At 51.2% G+C, this 19377-nt stretch overlaps 1 protein-coding gene across 4 annotated transcripts in view; it reads right to left on the bottom strand.

Annotated features, from left to right (window-relative positions):
• The window catches only part of PALLD (palladin, cytoskeletal associated protein), a 383456-nt gene that overhangs the window by 233743 nt on the left and 130336 nt on the right, over nucleotides 1-19377 (bottom strand). The window contains exon 1 of one of the 4 annotated variants that reach the window (XM_043890642.1): nucleotides 11852-12041. The exons of the other annotated variants lie outside the window; for them this stretch is intronic. The gene's annotated coding sequence lies outside the window, so the exon portion shown is untranslated. Of the gene's footprint in view, nucleotides 1-11851; nucleotides 12042-19377 lie in introns of those variants that run through there. 4 annotated transcript variants of the gene reach the window in all.

Genomic DNA, 19377 nt, shown 5'->3' with positions numbered 1-19377 from the left:
GTTCAAGAGCCCCTCTCCCACTCAGGCTTATTACTGGTGGATCTACTGTCTCGAGCTGTCTGTCTAGCAGCCTTAGAAACATCTCTTCTGTAAAATTTTAATAAACCTGCACACTGAAGAAAAATTGAATAATATATTCCCTATAAAAAGTGACCCAGAGAATCTCATTTGCATTGTAAATAGAGTCAGCCAAACCTTTTTGAATAACTTGACTGAGTGTCCAAGGAAATATTTTAATTCTAACTTTTACCCTTTTCCAGGACCTCTTATGAGTTTCAAAGGCTACCACAAAAAATGGGCAGAAGGCCTCAATACACATTTCTCCAAAGAAGACATACAGATAGGCAAGAGGCACATAAAGAGATGCTCAACATCACTAATTATTAGAGAAATCCAAAGCAAAACCACAATGAGGTATCACCTCACACCAGTCAGAATGGCCATCATCAAAATGTCCATGAACAATAGATGCTGGAGAGGGTATGGAGAAAAGGGAACCCTCTTACACTGTTGGTGAGAATGTAAATTGGTGCAGCCACTATGAAGAACGAATGGAGGTTCCTCAAAAATCTAAAAATAGAGCTACCATATGTTCCAGCAATCCCACTCCTGGACAGACATCCAGACAAGGTGGGGTGGGATGGAGGGAGAAGAGGGAGGGAAGGTATGTGCACATGGAGTTGATCCACATGCTGCACAGCAGAGACACAGCCCTGTAAAGCAGTTATATCCAACAAATTAAAACACACATCTCAACGTTCACGGTTACGACACCCACTAGTTATGACACCCAAGACATGGAAGCAACCTAAGTTCAATGACAGACGAATGGATAAAGAAGATGTGGTACATATATACAATGGAACGCTACTCAGCCCCAAAAGGAATGAAATAATACCATTTGTAGCAATATGGATAGACCTGGAGATTATCAAACTAAGTAAAGACAGACAGACAAAGACTAATACCATATGATACCACCTACATGTACAATCTAAAAAAATGATACAAATGAATTTATTTACAAACCAGAAAAAAATCACAGACTTAGAAAAAAAAATATATGGCTACCAAAGGGGAAAGGCTGGGGGGGGGGCGGGAGGGATAAATTAGGAGTGTAGGGTTAACATATACACACTACTACAAATAAAATAGATAACCCACAAGGACCTACTATATAGCACAGGTAACTCTGCTCAATATTCTATAATAACTTAAATGGGAAAAGAATTTGAAAAAAAGAATAGGCGCATATACATGTGTAACTCAACCACTTTGCTGTCCACCTGTTACTATCACAACATTGCTAATCAACTATATTCCAACATAAAATTTATAAAAATGTTTAAAGCCTACTGCAGTGTTCAGTCCCTTTTATATCTTATCATCAGCAAAGCACCTCTGAGCTGGCTGAAGAAAAGAGGGTCCAAAAGAGAGAACTGACACCACAAGCTTCTCAGTGGTGACCTTTCCAGTTTCTTTTTTTCTTTCCCAAACTATTCTGACTACATAAATTGAGAAGCAGATTATTTTTTCATAATATTTTACATATAGGTATACTTTTATGTGCTATTTACCTAAATACCTTCAATTTTTTTTGAGGATTAAGATCCTATCATATTTAGACTATTACATAGAGAAGGACCTGTATTTTTATATTATAATACATGTTACATGTCATGGAGCACTACACTCTTGAATGATGAGATTCCTGCAGACATTACCCTAACCTCCTGAGATGCTGTACTGCAAGCATCAAGGCTAAGACACTGTTTATCTTGTGGCCGTTTGTCAAATCTCTGCCTGGAGCTCTGGACAGCAGTCTGATGCCTGTGACATCAGGGGAAAGCAGGGCCCTTCGGTACCGTGGTGGCTTTCACTTCACCAGTGATGCCTGAAGACCAGTCTAAGCAGATCTCCTTGCGGAGTCAGCAGGGGCTCTCTGGAGAGAAGAACATTCTGGGGTGGATGGTAACGGGCCACGGAGGGACAGGTGGCCACCACCTTAGAGCGACAACTCTGTGCTCCCGGCATGCGCACCATGGCCTGGGCACACACCCGCCGCAGTCCTGCGTGGAGGTGGACTGCAGGGCCCCTCTGGCACCAAAGGGCTTGTGATCAGGGCCCCCCACAGCCCTCCTCTGCAGGAGCCCCCCAGCAAGACCGCCGGGAGTGACACTCCTTATCTGGCGGAAGGAAATACTGTCTCTGTGGCAGAGAAGGAGCACTCCGGGGGTGATGGAGAGTGACCGTGAGCAAGGGTGTCCAGCACGGAGTGCCATGTGGACTCACACTGCCAAGCCCTGTCCTGCACCACCAACAGCCTTGGTCCACCCCATGGCCAGAAGCCACGCTGGGTGGTGGGAGAGGACAGGTGACCCACCAGAAAAGCCTGTCCACGGAGAGGATTCAAGGACCCCCCATCTGAACCCCAAGACAGACTCGGTGCTCCGCCAAGGCCTAAAGGACACCACCATCCAGAGAGCTCCTGTCCAGCTCGTGCCCAGCACCAGGAGCCAACAGCGGCCTTCACGTAACTGCTACCCTCTCCAAAGGCACCACGTGGTTCAGAAAGGAGACTGGCCTCCAGCAGCGAGGGCTCTGCTGGGCAGGAGCCTGGCTCTGTCCTTCCCTCCAGAGACTCGGAAGGTTTGGAGCTCTAGTCCCTCGGTGGCCAGATGGGGTGCTGATGGCACCTCAGTCACGGGAGAGTAAGGGAGACGACGCATGGACAGCGGCTGCCGACAGACTCAGTGCACACTGGATCACGAGAGTGGAGACCCTCCAGAGACGCCCAGTGGGAACTCTGCTTGGCCCCCAAATTTCCACGAGATCACCCCCGTCTACACATAGGCACCTCCCTGAGCTGTCACCTGGCTGCCTCTGACACCCCTCACCAGTCTACTTTCCTAAACATGCTAGCTCACGGAAGGGAATTTTGTTTTTTTCAACAGACAGAGTTTCAAAGTGCCCTGGCAGGATGCTGGGGACCTGGATGCCTGGCTCAGGAGAGCCTCATGCTGTGATGTTGACCAGGATGAGTGCGTTGGACACCGGACCCGGCCTGCAATGAGCCAAGGCACAAAGCCAGAGCCTGACCACGGACGTTCCGGCCATCACCCCGCCATCACCACTATCACCACAAACGCCAGTTTCTGGATTCCAAGTTGTTGGTTGCTTACATATCACAACCAAAAGAAAAAATAATTGTTTCCTGTGAACTATCCTCAAGTCAGACAATCTGGGTATGAATTCTGCCCAAAAGCAGTATGTCCCCAGCGGTTAGCAAACCAGACTGCGTTTCCTTTTCAGTTTAATTTGACCTAATTAAGGACAGGGAGGAGAACTCTGCCATAATGCTGTGAGAGCCTTTAACAAGTATTCCTTCATAGCTGGCCAAGTCATAACATAAAAGGGAACTGCTTATTTCAGCAAAACTTTGGCTCTCATGTTTGGATAATATTCCAAGGCTCCAAACGGAGCTCCACCAAGGTCCAAACATCCCTCTCCCTGCGGCCCAAACACCGAGCTGTCTCCTTATCGGCTCTCACCTCTGCTCACAACAAGGACACGTACACACCTGACAATCACTCAGGAGCTTCTATTTGGAAATTTCCCTCCTGGGGTTCACACAACAGCCAGGACCAATTGGGGGAGAACACTGTCTTTGCATTGTGCCCTTGACTGTGAAAGTGTCTCAGTCCTTCCTGTTTCACTATCACAATCTTCGTGTTTCTTAAGAAATCTGCAAAGAGCCAGCCTGTCGTGAAGGGGGCAGTGAGTGGAACATGCACCCCCTCCCCCGAGCCTGGGAGGCCATGGGCCCATGGAAACTGTCAGCCACGCTGTGAGTCTGCTTTGACCCCAGAAACCTTTTCCTCCAGGGCTGCTCTTCCTCCGTGATTAAGCACACATGAAAGGATCTAGGGAGGAACCCCACAGATTGGGGAACCGCAAGCCTTCAGTGACTTCCAGGGGGCAGGAACAGGGCCATGAGCAGAGAGGATCCAAGGGCCCAGACATGGGGAAACAAACTCCTGGGCAACCAGTTAGATGGATGTCTGATGTCTGATCAGGGAAGGGTCACAAGACACACGTCGTGGAGAGATGCCAGTGCCGCGCCTGGCGAGCTGTGGCCCCGGCGGATGCTGACCACACTGTTCCCTGGTCACCTGCTGGCCCACTGGACTCACCAGGCTTTCAAAGAACAAGGGCATGAGCTTTCTGAGTGGCAAGACCCCAGGAGGTTTCTTTCTGAGGGAGCTGCTGGGCTTTCTCTCAGAGAGGTCAGTAAGTGATGTCCAGCTTGGGTGCCCGGGACTGGAGGGGTCCCCAAAGGGACCAGTGGGGGGGAGTGTCATCACAGGACCCTGCTGACCCAGGTGCAGGCCCACCGTGTGTCTGTGGCTGGACAGGCTCCGGGAGGCGGGCTCTCTGATCAGGAGCTGCAGAGATGGACAGAACCTGGGGTCCCGGCTCCCCAGGAGCCGAGCGGGGCAATGAGGCAGGGTCCTTGAGGCAGGAGTTCAGTGAGGAAAGTGCAGGGCCTGAATGCAGGGTGCGCCAGGGCTGGATGGCCAGTCTGCGAGCCGCAACCAGGTCCCGGGTGTAGGGCGTCCATGGCTGGCTTCTGTGTGCCAGCTTTGTCACAGGGAATAGGTGAGCCAGAAACTACAGTCCCGCAAGCTGGGAGGCATGGCCAAAAAAGTCTAGAAAGGAGTTTAAGGGACAGTTTCTTCTGATGAGATAACACCTCAGGAGCGCTTGGGAAATACAGATTCCAAAGCTCCCCTGGAGCTTCAGGAATCAACACCATTTGGACTCAGAGCCTGGGAATCTGTTTGTGCCAAGCAACACCCCTCCCTCCCACCATGTCCCAACCGTGGGATTTTTAGGAATTCTAAAGCTTTAAGCCCACTGAAGCCTGTTCAAACACAAGGAATTTAAAGGCAGGAAACTTGCTAGGTTACAAGCACGGCCGTGCGACCCTGGGGATCACTGGACCTCATGAGACTCAGCTCTTCATCTGCAAAGTGGGGACAACGCACTTCTTCACAGGACAGTGCTTGAACTGATGGACAGCAGAGTGCAATCTGTCAGTGCGAAGGTTCGCGATTATTGTATGTCTGAGCCCAAGTGCAATCTCGCAGGCTTCCAGCCCTGTAGCTGAGACAGCTCCGGGTTTCGGTCACTATCTCTGAACTGATGTCCCTAAGGGGGACGGTCCTTGGCCGTGGGTCTCCTGGAAGGCCCTCCAAAGGACTCTCACTTCAGCCATCACTTCCCACTCTGGCTGGTGGTCAGTTTGAAGGCCCTGTGCTGTGGGATGGACCCATGCTTTTCAAATCCTGGAGTCATGGGGGAGAAGGGCTTTGAGCGGCAGTAGTCTCAGGGGTCGGCTCCCACACGGGTGAATCCCAGGGACATCTGATGTGCTAAGCTCCTTGGGACAGTAGCTAGGGTTAAGCGCTAAGAAGCAGAAGAGCAGGGTCAGAGGCCCAGGGCAGCTGATGAATGGGAGACGTGGTCAGGAGCAAAGGAAGGAGGAGCTCCACAGGGAGGCTCCAGACGACCACTGGAGGAGATGATCGTCATCACTTACGGGCTCAGCCACGTCCTGCAAGCGAGGAGATGGCTCATGACGACACAGTGAGGCCAGCTGCCACTCACAGCCCGGGGGAGTTGGCCATACCCCCGAAGCCCAGGGGGAAGAAGGCAGTGTCAGGCCAGGATCGCTGCCACACCCTTTGCAATGCCTCTCACGGCTCGAGAGGCCTGGGGCCCTGGACACAGCTCAACAGACAGAAAAAGACCATGGAGCTGCTGGCGAGCAAGACTCTGAGAAAAAGCAAAGTGATCTGGTGTCACTTAACCCAGAGGAGGAGCCAGGGTGAGACGCAGAATCCAGAGTGACCGTGGCTCTGCACGCCCCGAGGAGGAGGCCGGTTCAGTGGGATGGTATACGTTAAGGAAAAGAAAACAGGGTTTGTGATGAGTGTCCCAAGTGTGGTCAGGCTTGCAGGGCAAAGGAAAGACCCCTTTCCCAACAGCAGCCCAGGGTCCAGCCCAACCTGGGCAGGCAGAGATGATGAAACATCAACTCAAACCACAGTGAAAACTGGAAGAAAGATAGTGCCAAGTGGCTTTAGAATCAGCCCTAGCCCGGAGCCGGGCTTGGGGACAAGCAGTTAACCTCTCTGGGCCCCCGTTTCCACATCTGTAAAGTAAGGTCATGGTCCAGACGGCCTCCCAGGCCCTCCCTCCTCAGCGTGAAAAGTCACCTTCTGTGGGCCCAAGGGGAACGTGGTGTCTGTGTTCAATAACATGTTAACATGTTCCTTCCAAGGAAGCAAAAACAGGACTCGTGCAGTGGGCGCGGGGACCTGATCTGGGCTTGGAGACCAGCTGCACAGCCCTGCAGGGGGTCCTCGGGTTCTGTGGGGGGAGGAGGGGAGAGGAGACCCAAGTGGAAGGGAGCACGGGGAGGCCAAGGAGCCAGCTGGGACTCGGAGGTGCAGGAGGCTGTGGTCAGGCAGCAGCGGAGGGGAGGAGCCGGTGCAGCTGACAGGCCACTGCTGGAACACGAGGGTGGGGATGGGCCCGGCAGGGAAGGCCCCGGGTCTCCGCAGGGGCCTGGGTGGGCTGCCCAGGTTTCCGTTTTCCTTCTGCTGTTTATTAGCCCGTGATCTTGGGCAAAATGCTTATCCTCATTAGAACATCATTTCCACGTAATAAAATGGGGGTAACAGATCCACTTCATGGTATTTTCGTAAGGATTAAACATGATTATGTGCCTGACACGTAGCAAGGACGGAAAAACTACCATCATTCTGAGGTGGGCCTGCGAATGGAATTAAGGCAGAGAAAAAAGAAACCTCCGTGACTCACAGCTCAGGGACAAGACCTGATGCTGGGCTGCTTCCGCAGATGTGGACAGTTCTCCCCGCTCCTCCCTCGGATCCCAGGAGCACCGAACTTCCTGGGAGGGGGTGCTATTACTTCCCCACTTCAGGGCGGGGACACTGAGGACAGGGCAGCTGAGCCTCAACTGAGCAGCTGAGATCGCCATCACTCAGGCTCCTGGCTCCGCAGTTGCTCCTGTCCTCCCAACATCTGTCCCCGGGAGAGAAACCTGGAGAAAGTGGGAGGTGTACACATCCTCTAAAGTGACAACCGAGTCAGCTGAGTAATTTGGGAACAGGAGACTGAATTGGTCACTCCTCCAACGACCCTGAGCCATGGAAGCCCGCCAGAACCCACCTGGTACTGGGAAGGCGAACAGGCTGGGTTCCCCAGGGCGGGCCCGGCAGGCGCTGTCCCAGGGACGAGCCTGTCCTCCCAGCCCCACGCAGAGGGCGGGCGCGAGCGGCCAGCTCTCACACGCACAGACAAAGAGCACGCCTGTGCTGTCTCTGAGCAGAGCCCCGGGCCCGGAGCCACGGTCACAGCTCTCCCCAGCCCCAAGTGGACTGGAAGGTCTTTCCTGGGCCACGTTCTGCCTCTTGGCACAACGACCCCTGCTGAACTCTCCCCACCAGACGCCCCCCAGGCCCAGAACCTGTCCAGGACTTGCCTCTCCTGTTCCACCTCCTCCCCCGGGATGGGACTCTCCTGTCGGCCGAGGCCGGACACACAGCCCTGGGCCTCGACCCTGGGCCGTCGTCCCTCATCTCCCTTCTCTCCAGAACGCACTCACACTCTCCGGCTCTGGGACTGTTAAAAATAATAATGATAATAAAGCGATGTGGGGGGGGGCATATTTTCTTTTCAAAATAGTTTAGACTGAGTCCTCCTGGAAGCAAGCAATATGACTAAATGACTTCTTAGAGTCCCTTCCAGCCAGTGATTCACCAGACCTAGAATTGAAGCTGGAATGGACTGTTATATTCTAGGCCAAATGTCTCATTTTTGCAAATAAGGAGAGTGCAGTCCATGGAGGTTAAGAGTCATGGAGTCCACTCGCAGCCGTGGAAGGAGGACAAGGTTTGAAGCTAGGCGCTCTGTGTCTGACCAGACTGGACCGGCCACACACTGCGTGCCCTGGAGTGAGAAAAGGGCAAGGCCGCTCTGCTCCTGCTGCCTCCGCGCCTCGTCCTGGCAGTCCGAGGACAGCACACCGTGAAGGACATGAGGCAACGTCACGAATTGCTCCATCATTGTGAAGTGGTTTGCTCAAGGTGGCCCTGGCTGAACACTGTCGTGTGAGTCTCGTCTTCTTGACACTTCGCCAGGGCTCTGGTTGTTTTTTCTCATAAACCACACTAATTTGATCTCCACAAGCATTCCTTTAAGCCCCTCGGTGCAGATTCAAACAGACCAACTTGGAGGAAGCGCAGCCTTCCACCACCTCGGGGTCATGGCCCTCTGACCTGGACCCAGAGCTGCCCGGGCCGGGGCGCGCTTTCCCCGGAGCCCTCCCGCTGCTGCGGCCCAGGCTGGGTGCTGCGGGCGCTTCTTGCTGGTCTGTAGAGGACTGTTGGGCCACAGCCTGTACCCTGAACACTGGAAGAGGTCGGGGGTGAGTCACCAAGCTAAGTAACAGATACTGGCTCCTCCAAGCTCACACTGGACAGAGTTGGGAACTAGCTCAGCCACAAGAGCTGGCTCACTTGCCCGTTTGTGGTCGGGCACAGAGGAGAGGCAGGAGATGGCAGCCGGGCCCCGGGGATGACGCATGGACCTCCGAGGGCTCTACACCGCCCACCCCACGGCTGCTGGAGCCTGGAAAGGGCATCCACGCCCCTCGGCGGATCAGGAGGTGAGGCGCCCTCTCCCCAGGGAATGTGCGTCCTGCCACTGCGACGACCACCGGCCCACGGGGCCCCAGGGGCTGCCTAGACCTGCCCCTTTCCTCCGTGACGGCCCCCACACTTGACACGGGGCGCCTCCCTCCTCATCAGAGAGAGCCAAGCCTCTTCTCAGACAACGGTGTCCAGCCCGTGAGGAGCCCCGCAGAGAAATCCTATGTCCCCTGCTTTCTGAAGCATGAAAATTGTGTCATGTTTCAGGAATAATGCTGAGGTCAGGCCTACAAAAAACAGACAGTATAGCTCTTTTGCCCTAAGCAATAAAAGAGCAAAAAATGGGGAAAATCCCGTGAGCCAGCTCAGTCAACAATTTCCATGTTGAAAAAAAAAGTTAAAAGTCCAAGCTGGAGCCATGTGGATACATTTTTCTTTACCCTACACTTTAGGCGCCCATTACCTTCCTTTTAAATCATCTCCAAGCAGCCCCAAGTCACGCCAGCCGCAAATCATGAGGTGGCTTTGGTCTCGCGGCAGTGGAATGCTCTGCAGCGGACAGGCCGCTTCCCGGGCGCCGGGGGGAGCCCCCAAACCCGCGAGGCTGAGAGCACACATGACATCAGAGCTCAACCATCCAGGAAGGGGCTGCGCGGGCCGCAAACCACAGCGGGCAGATAAAGCAGGGAATGGCCTTGCTTAGGAAAACATTCGCGAATACCGCAGGCAGCTGGCAGAGGCAAGTTTAATTACATTCACAGAAAGCCACTGTTTCCTCCGCATGGCCCTGGTGCCGACCAGCGAGTGGGGAGTGCCCGGCAGCCCGGCCAGGCACGGAGGGCCAGAGGAGCCGCGCGGATCACCACTTCTCCACATCTGTGCTCTGCGTCACGCCTTTATTGGCCCCAGCTGTGGAGCCGCTCAGTAGGCTCTGGAAGGGTTTTCAAGCGAACCAGACCTCAGGAGCAACCTATCCTTCAATTTAGAGCTGGAGATCAAGAGCAGCCCAATAATGTGAGACATCCATTATTCAATTCATGATTAATTGACAAGACACCAAGCCCATCCTGGGCATAATCGAAGCCGCAGCGACTGCCATCTGCCTTCACCTCAGAGGACCAGGGCTGTATTCTGCAAGCGCCACTGCAGCTTTCACTCGTTTATTTATTTATTGTTTTTTAAGGAAGCGTTCAAAGAGTTAACTATACAGTGTTTGAAGGGCTGGTAAAAGTATTGGATGTGCCTCTGGGCACCTCAGAGGAACAATGTTCAACAGGTATTGGTAAAGCATGATTAAAGCTCAAGGGGAAAAAATGGTCCAAATAAAAATGCTATCTTAAAGAGTATTTAAGCGGCATCTTACAGTAAGTGCTAAAGTGGGAGTCTCTGGAGAGACTGCAGAATCTTTTATGAGACAAGAAGGATATGCCCGAAGAGTTCCCTTGGCTTCTCTAATTTTAGCCCCAGGGAGCATGGCTGATGCTAATTCCAGTCTGTGATTCCACCTAAGTGAACGGTTATCAATAGCAAGAAGGAAATACAGGCCCAGTGAAACCACACACAAACACAGAAACAAGCAACAAATGAAAACACTGCTGATCAAAGCAGGCCTCATTCTTAAAGGAACAGTGAAACATTACATTGTCGCTAGTGGCACTAATGTCCAGTGGCTAGTCTTTTCAGAAACATGCCATTTTATAGCCTTGTACTGCATTGGCAGTAATCTTCATCAGACACCCAAGGATAACTGTCCATTTCAGGAGGAGGTGAGGGGAGGGCATTAGTGCCTGTTCATAATATCTTCATGGAACCTCTAAAATAATGGCCGGGGAAAAATGCAAGGCTCCAGAATTGATGAAAATAACCTGTTTGCCTTTGTTAGGAGCCAGGACCCGCCTTTAGAAATTGCTGGGGTCATGAGATCTCTTGCAGGTTTACTGGGGGCAGAAACAAACAAGCACCCAGTGAGCTCCACCTGGAGGAGTGAGAAGGGCCAGAAAAGTCTTTTCATCATGTGGAAAGAGACTCAGGGTAACCTACCAGCCTGTCTCACAGCATTCCAGTACCCTGACGACTCTCTCCTTCACCAAAGGTGGAACAGAAGGCTCCAGCCCCTCCTCAGGCAGTCCTCCCCACCCCCGCCCCCAGCCTATCACCGTCACCACGGTCACCCTCGACCACCCACAGACCACCTGCCCATCAGGAGGGCAGTGACTTCAGCATCCCTGTGAGCCCAGGTGTCAGGGTCTTCACGCTCATGGCACAGGAAGTTTGGGGGAAATCTCTCCATAAAAATTATGCTGGCTACCACTGGATTAGCTAGTTTCAAGAACTCACCAATACCGAGTACTTATGAAACAGTGACAGCAAAGCTTTCCATAAAAACCATCAGATTTTAGCTAGTCTTCCTAGGGTAGGCGAGTCATCAGGAATGCATTCTTCCCATTGTGCTCAGCCTGCCACTTGCTCCCTGAGAGCGCAGCCAACCGCACACCAACCAAGGCGCGGACCCCATCCCAGGGCCTTCCAGGGGAACAGGAGGACTCCACCAGACAAAGGATTGCAACCGGGTGCCACCCAAGAAAACAAGCAACCAATCTGGAGGCAACTGAAGAGGGTTCAGTGAGAGAGCTCCCGGATTCCTAGCGGAGAGAGGCATCCCCGACCCTCGGGCGAAGCGTTTCCAGCTGAAGTTCATTCAGCCCCGGACCCGCAGCCAGGCTGTCAGGGACCGCTCTCCTGGGAGAGGTTCCGTCTCCTTGGACCAGCGATGGAGAGACTGCAGGGACATCGGGCTACACCAAGCCGGTGCAAGCCGCTCCAGGAGCACAAACGCTTGAAAGAACTTTTGTTAAAGTGTCACTTTTTAAGGGAAAAGGACGGGGGCTGGAGAGACTTCAGCCTCTTGCCTCTCTCCCCTCCCCCATCCCGCCCTAACCGCGGAGAAGTCTAGGGCTCAGGACGCCCTCCCCGCCCCCAGAGCCGACGGAGGAAGAAGGACAGGCGGGAGCACGCGCAGCCCCGGTCCCGCGGACCTGCCGGAAGGCGGCCGGGACTCCGCGCGCCGCCGGGCCCCGCGTGACCCCGCGTCCCGCGCCGCCTGCACTAACCGGTCGCGCCGCAGACACCTCCTGCCCAGAAACAGCTCGCTCGGGCCTCTCAGGACTCAGTCCTGCCCGGCTTGCAGCGCCGGCCTCTGAATTCGGTCTCGTTGGCGGAGCGCCCGGCACGGAGAGCGCGCAACAGGCGGCCTGGAGCCGGCGCGAGGGCGGCGGGAAGACTTCGCGGTTTAGTCGGCCTGCGGCAGAGGGTGCCTGAGCGTCGGGGCCGGGTTGGGGAGCGGAGGGGTGTGTCCTCGGGCGGCTGTGGAGGGGGAGGGGTGTGTCCGCCGGCGGCTGGGGAGGGGGAGGGGGAGGGGCGTGTCTTGGGGGATGGGGAGGGTGTACCCTGGGGCTGGGGAGGGGTGTGTCCCGGGTTTGCAGGGGAGAGGGAGGAGGTGTGTCATTGGGGGTGCTGGGGAGGGGGAGGGGTGTGTCCTGAGGGGTTGCTGGGAGGAGGAGGGCTGTGCCTGGGTCTGGTGCGGGGGAAGGAGGTGTGTCCTGGGAGATGCTGGGGAAGGGAGGGGAATATGTCTTGGAGCTGGAGAGGGTGCCTTCCAAGGAGGGGTGTCCCAGGGAGCACAGCCGTGAGCTGTCAGAAATAACGCGAGGCGAGCGCAGCGGGTGGGTGGGTGGGGAGCGGGGGCTGGGGGAACTGGGAGGACGGCAAGCGAACCTCAGGGGCTCTGAGCCTCTGCACACCTGGCAAGACCTGCTCCTCCGGCAGGGGAGCGATCAGCCCGTAGCAGGTAATAAGCAAGCTCCGCCGGGGTTTCAGAAGCATTTCCCACAGACCTCTGTTCCTTTAGTCAAGGTAAGTGTCTCTCAGGACACCTTGGGGCGCAGTGAACCTAGGTAGTAACTGGTAGTGAATCTATCATTTATAGAAGAACTCACCTTCTGCCTGAGCTTCCTTCTAGACTCTTCTGTGCCCAGTACCCTCGATTACACTCTCCATCTGCATTGTTCTTGTGAATTAAACTGCTTCTCTGATGTTGCCTTGCTGCAAAGCTATAAATTAATTACTACATCACCCCCCCCCACAAGCCCCTAGGAAGAAGAATGCCAAGAATAAATCCAGGCTTTGTTCTTTTTCATGTTGAACAAGTCTGTCATTAATCAAGCCTTTCCACCCCATCCAGGGAACAGACCCAAGGCTGCCAGACAAGTGTATGTCCGGTGATCCTACTGTCTTTCTCTGCAGTCTTACGCCACAGTGACTCAGCTCCCACACAGATGGCCTGCTGGGGAGACAATAGCACAGACAGGACCAACCGTTTCTTAAAGACCTAAGACTCACCAACTCTAGCACGCTGGCAGATACAGCCTCATTTTTAAACATTTGCAAAAATTGTCTCCTGCCTTGCAGTAACAGACCTGCTTGTGGTTGGTCAGCCTGAGAGAAAGCCAGGGCTGTCTTTGGAAATTTAAGGAAGAAACTCATAAGACCCAAGAAGCTATTAATTTTAATGTATCGTATAACATGTCAAAAGCATGACAGACTTGAACTCGATTAGAAACCATGTCAGAAAGTGTGTCCCAGAAATAGAATCATCTTGAAAGTTCTAACACAGAGATAGTGCAAAAAAACAGTTTTTGAAATGAAAGTAAAATGTTGAGAGTCTAGTGCCTTTTTATTACACTAAGGAAGTGGCGGTCATGAAACAGCATCCTCCCTTATTAAATGTCCCCCTTTCTTTGGGAACCAATGTAAGATTAATAGAAGTGAAGATTCTTCTCAGACATGAAGCATCTGGCAGGTTCAGTCCCTTTTTGTGTGTGATGAGGTCCTGTTACGTTTTCTCTGCACTCGCTTCTCCAGTCTCTGAATAACCTAGAGAAAGACTTGTGTCCTCACTTGCATCAAGTGAAGCCGTGGCCTTGCTGGGGAGGAGGGCTATCACTAGTAGACATGCCAGGTCCTAACTGCTGTTCTCACTGCCAGGAAGGGCTGTTAGGACGACCTTTCCTCTGCGAATTAAGAGGGACACGTCACTGATCACGTTGCCCTGGCAAACAGGAGGACCAACTGGGTCGAGATTAGTGTGTCAGTGGGGACCAAGACCACAGGGGCCCTGGCAGCCACTCTGCTGAACTGGGTGCAGTTCAGGAGCCAGAAGTGCAGAGACCGCCACCACGCAGAACTCTCTGCGGGGTCCTGTGACAGCCCTCTGGGGGGTCCTGTGTTCAACTGTGGCTGAAGTGGAGGGTCCACACCTGGAGGCCCCTAGCTGCAAAGGGCCCTGGTGCCCCTGTCCTCCTTTGATGTGTCCAGAGGAGCCACCAGAGCTAAACCGTCTGTAGAGCTTCTTGGGTCAGGAGAGGGAACAAGGGAGCGGGGAGTGTTCTCAGAGTGCTTTCTGCAGCGGACCTGTCTCCAGGATGGGTGGGGAGCTTGCTGAAAATGCAAATTCCGCAGGCCCTACTCAGAACAGCTGAATCACAGGATCATCCTGCCTGGGGGTTCTGATGTCAGTCTGCGCGCGCGCGTGTACATGTGTGTGTGTGTGTGTGTGTGTGCAAGCATAATTAAATATTTTGAATAAGAAATATTCATGTAATTTAAATAAAGGTCCAGACACCACAGTCTTCCTACCAGGGGCCCTTCTGTCCAGTCCACACCCTTCCCTGGAGGTAACCACTGATACTCATTTTTTTCCGACAGACTTCCAAGTTTCATTATGCATATACCTGCAAATATAAATTCCTAATCTTTTTTCTTTATTTCTTAAAAATATTATATGCAGAACAATTACTGTCTTTTAATTTGCTCTTTCACTTAAATATGCTTTTGGATCTTTTCTATATCACATGCTCAATCAATCATTCATTTGGAAACGTACATTTATTCGGCACCTACTACATGCCACACCAAAGAATTGATGCTTTCAAATTGTGGTGCTGGAGAAGACTCTTGAGAGTGCCTTGGACAGCAAGGAGATCAAACCAGTCAACCCTAAAGGAAATAAACCCTGAATATTCATTGGAAGGACTGTTGCTAAAGCTCCAATAGTTTGGCCACCTGATGCAAAGAGCTGACTCATTTGAAAAGACCCTGATGCTGGGAAAGATTGAGGGAAGGAGGAGAAGGGGGTAACAGAGGATGAGATGGTTGTATAGCATCACTGACTCAATGGACATGGGTTTGAGCAAGCTCCAGGAGATAGTGAAGGACAGGGCAGCATGGTATGCTGCAGTCCATGGGGTGACAAAGAGTCAGACACGACTTAGTGACTAAACAACAACAACATGCCAATTGAGGCTTCCCTGGTACCTCAGCTGGTGAAGAATCCGCCTGCAATGCAGGAGACCCGGGTTCGATCCCGGGGTTGGGAAGATCCCCTGGAGAAGGGAAAATCTACCCATTCCAGTATTCTAGCCTGGAGAATTCCATAGACTATATCGTCCATGGGGTTGCAAAGCATCGGACATGACTGAGCAACTTTCGCTTTCACTTTTCACATGCCAAATAGGGCTTCCCAGTTAGCTCAGTGGTAAAGAATTTGCCTGGCAATGCAGGAAACAGGTTTGAACCCTGGGTCAGGAAGATCCCCTGGAGAATGAAATGGCTACCCACTCCAGTATTCTTGCCTGAAGAATTATATGCACAGAGGAGCCTGGCGGGCTACAGTCAATAGGATCACAAAGAGTTGGACATAACTTAGTGACTAAACAACAATAAATACACCCAAGTACTGTTGTATATCATAGGGTTATGGAAGTCAACAAAAGTGATGACAATTTCTGCCTCATGGCATCTATATCTTGGGGGAGGCACATAAAGCAGACAATAAACATACAAGTTATATGTTGTGTTAGAATATAGTAAAAGTAATTGAAAACATAGAGCAAGATAATGGAGATTGGAAATGTCAGGTGGGGACTTAGATTTTAGATGCAGTGATCAGAGGTGGCCTTGTGGAGAAGGTGACATTTAAGCAGAGTTAACAGTGGTGAGGGGTGAGCTCTGGGATTCTCTGGGGAGGCTGAGGGAACGGCTTGTACAGAGGCCTCGACGTGGGAGGCTGACCTGCATGTTTGAGGTAGGGGGAAAAGGCCATGCAGCTGGTGGAATGTCAAAGGAGGGGAGGGAAATGAGGGGGCCACAGTCAGCTGTCGCAGGGTCTCAGGCAGGAAGGCGCGACGCGGATCGCTCTTGTGTCACATCTCAGGGCATTGAGGACCCGAATGGTCGACACTGAGCTGCTTCCAGTGTTCGGCTATTAAATGGTGTTGCAAGCTTCCACACGTGACATTTTACCCTCTGCAGCATGTGTCTAAGGGATTCATCATGGCAAGTGCGATTACTGGGCTGTACATTCCTAATTCTGGTGGACACGGCCCTGTTGCCCCTCAGAGGGCTTGGCCAGCCCACACTCCCACCAGCAATGCTGACCACTGCCTGTTCACTGCGGCCTTGCCTGCAGAGCACCTCGGCAAACATCAGAGTGTCCACCAGTCAGATGGGTGAAGAGTGACGTCTCAGGCAGATTCATAGGGACTTCCCTGGGCATCCAGTGGCTGGGACTCTATGCTCCCAATGCAGGGGGCCCAGGTTCAATCCCTGATCAGGGGACTAGAGTGCACAGGCCGCAACTAAGAGTTCTCACGCTAAAGATTCCCCTTGCCTCAACAAAGACCCTGTGTGCCACAACTAAGACAGCACAGCCAATAAATAAACACAGAAAAAAAGGAAAAAGGAAAGAGGCATACTCATAGATCTTGAAATCAAACTTTACAGTGACCAAAGGGGAAGCGTGGGGGGGAGTGACAAATTGGGAGATTGCGGTTGACATATCCACACTACTATATATAAGCTAGGTAACTAATGAGAGCCTATGGATAGCACAGGAGACTCTGCTCAATATTCCGTAATGACTTACATGGGAAAAGAGTCTGAAAAAGAGTGGGTGTATGTCTATGCACAACTGATTCACTTTGCTCTACAGCATAAAGTAACACAACATTGTACGTCAGCAAGAATAAATATTAAACATAATAAAAATTAAACAAAAAAAAGATGATTCTGACTGCCTTTCTGTGATATTCAAGTAGCTAGTTGGCTAACTGAGTATCATCTTTGGAGAAATGTCTCAAGTCCTTTTCCCATTTTAAATCATGTTATTGTCATTGCTGTTGAATATAAGAATTCTTTATGTATTCTGGATATTGGCCCTATAGCAGATACATGGTTCGCAAATACTTGCTCCTATTTTATAATCTGGCTTTTCACTGTGGGCTGTGTCCTTCAATACACAGAAGATTTGCAGTTTAATGTAGTTTCCCTGCTGCTGCTGCTGCTAAGTCGTTTCAGTCGTGTCCGACTCTGTGCGACCCCATAGAGGGCAGCCCACCAGGCTCCCCCGTCCCTGGGATTTTCCAGGCAGGAGCACTGGAGTGGGCTGCCATTGCTTCTCTGGTAGTCCCCCGACTTGTACGATCTTACTTCTGTTGGCCGTGCTTTGTTCCACAGACACTTTGTGATAGTCATCTTCCACCTACTTCTACCTGCGATGGTCATCTTCCACCTACTTCTACCTGTGATGGTCATCTTCCACCTACTTCTACCTGTGATGGTCATCTTCCACCTACTTCTACCTGTGATGGTCATCTTCTACCTACTTCTACCTGTGATGGTCATCTTCTACCTACCTACCTGTCTCTCCCATCAGGAAGCTTCCATAAGCCTCTTATCCCTATCCATCAGAGGGCAGACAAACTGAAAACCACAATCATAGAAACCTAACCAATCTGATCACATGGACCACAGGCCTGTCTAACTCAATGAAACTGTGAACCATGCCGTGTGGGACCACCCAAGATGAATTGGTCATGGTGGAGAGTTCTGACAAAATGTGGTCCACTGGAGAAAGGAAGGGCAAAGCGCTTCAGTATTCCTGCCTTGAGAACCCCATGAGCAGTATGAAAAGGCAAAAATGTATGACACTGAAAGATGAACTCCCCAGGTCGGTAGGTGCCCAATATGCTCCTGGAGAAGAGTGGAGAAATAACTCCAGAAAGAATGAAGAGACAGAGCCAAAGCAAAACAATACCCAGTTGTGGATATGACTGGTGATGGAAGCAAGGTCCAATGCTGTAAAAAGCAATATTGCATAGGAACCTGGAATGTTAGGTCCATGAATCAAGGCAAATTGGAAGTGGTCAAACAGGAGATGGCAAGAGTGAACACTGACATTTTAGGAATCAGTGAACTAAGATGGACTGGAATGGGTGAATTTAACTCAGATGACCATTATATCTACTACTGTGGGCAGGAATCCCTTAGAAGAAGTGGACTAGCCATCATGGTCAATGAAAGAGTCCGAAATGCAGTACTTGGATGCAGTCTCAAAAACAACAAAATGATCTCTGTTCGTTTCTGAGGCAAACCATTCAATATCACGGTAATCCAAGTCTATGCCCCAACCAGTAACCCTGAAGAAGCTGAAGTTTAAAGGTTCTATGAAGACCTACAAGACCTTCTAGAACAAATACCCAAAAAAGATGTTCATTTCATCATAGGGGACTGGAATGCAAAAGTAGGAAGTCAAGGAAAACACCTGGAGTAGCAAACAAATTTGGCCTTGGAGTACAGAATGAGGCAGGGCAAAGGCTAATAGAGTTTTGCCAAGAGAATGCACTGGTCAAAGCAAACACCCCCTTCCAACAACACAAGAGAAGACTCTACACATGGACATCACCAGATGGTCAACACTGAAATCAGACTGATTTTATTATTTGCAGCCAAAGGTGGAGAAGCTCTATAAAGTCAGCAAAAACAAGACTGGGAGCTGACTGTGGCTCAGACCATGAGCTCCTTATTGCCAAATTCAGATTGAAATTGAAGAAAGTAGGGAAAACCACTAGACCATTCAGATATGACCTAAATAAAATTCCTTACAATTATATAGTGGAAGTGAGAATTAGATTTAAGGGACTAGATCTGATAGACAGAGTGCCTGATGAACTATGGACGGAGGTTGGTGACATTGTATAGGAGACAGGGATCAAGACCATCCACAAGACAAAGAAATGCAAAAAAGCAAAATGGCTGTCTGAGGAGGCCTTACATATAGCTGTGAAAAGAAGAGAAGTGAAATGCAAAGGAGAAAAGGAAAGATACACCCATTTGAATGCAGAGTTCCAAAGAATAGCAAGGAGAGATAAGAAAGCCTTCCTCAGTCATCAGTGCAAAGAAATAGAGGAAAACAATAGAATGGGAAAGACTAGAGATCTCTTCAAGAAAACTGGAGATGCCAAGGGAACATTTCATGCAAAGATGGGCTCAATAAAGGACATAAATTGTATGGACCTAACAGAAGCAGAAGATGTTAAGAAGAGGTGGCAAGAATACACAGAAGAACTATACAAAAAAGATCTTCATGACCCAGATAACCACAATGGTATGATCACTCACCTAGAGCCAGACACCCTGGAATGTGAAGTCAAGTGGGCCTTAGGAAGCATCACTGTGAACAAAGCTAGTGGAGGCGATGGAATTCCAGTTGAGCTATTCAAATCCTGAAAGATGATGCTGT

Source organism: Cervus elaphus, chromosome 29 (assembly GCF_910594005.1).
Source record: "Cervus elaphus chromosome 29, mCerEla1.1, whole genome shotgun sequence".
NCBI classification, from domain to species: Eukaryota; Metazoa; Chordata; class Mammalia; order Artiodactyla; family Cervidae; genus Cervus; species Cervus elaphus.
This window is presented reverse-complemented; position numbering and strand designations above follow the sequence as displayed.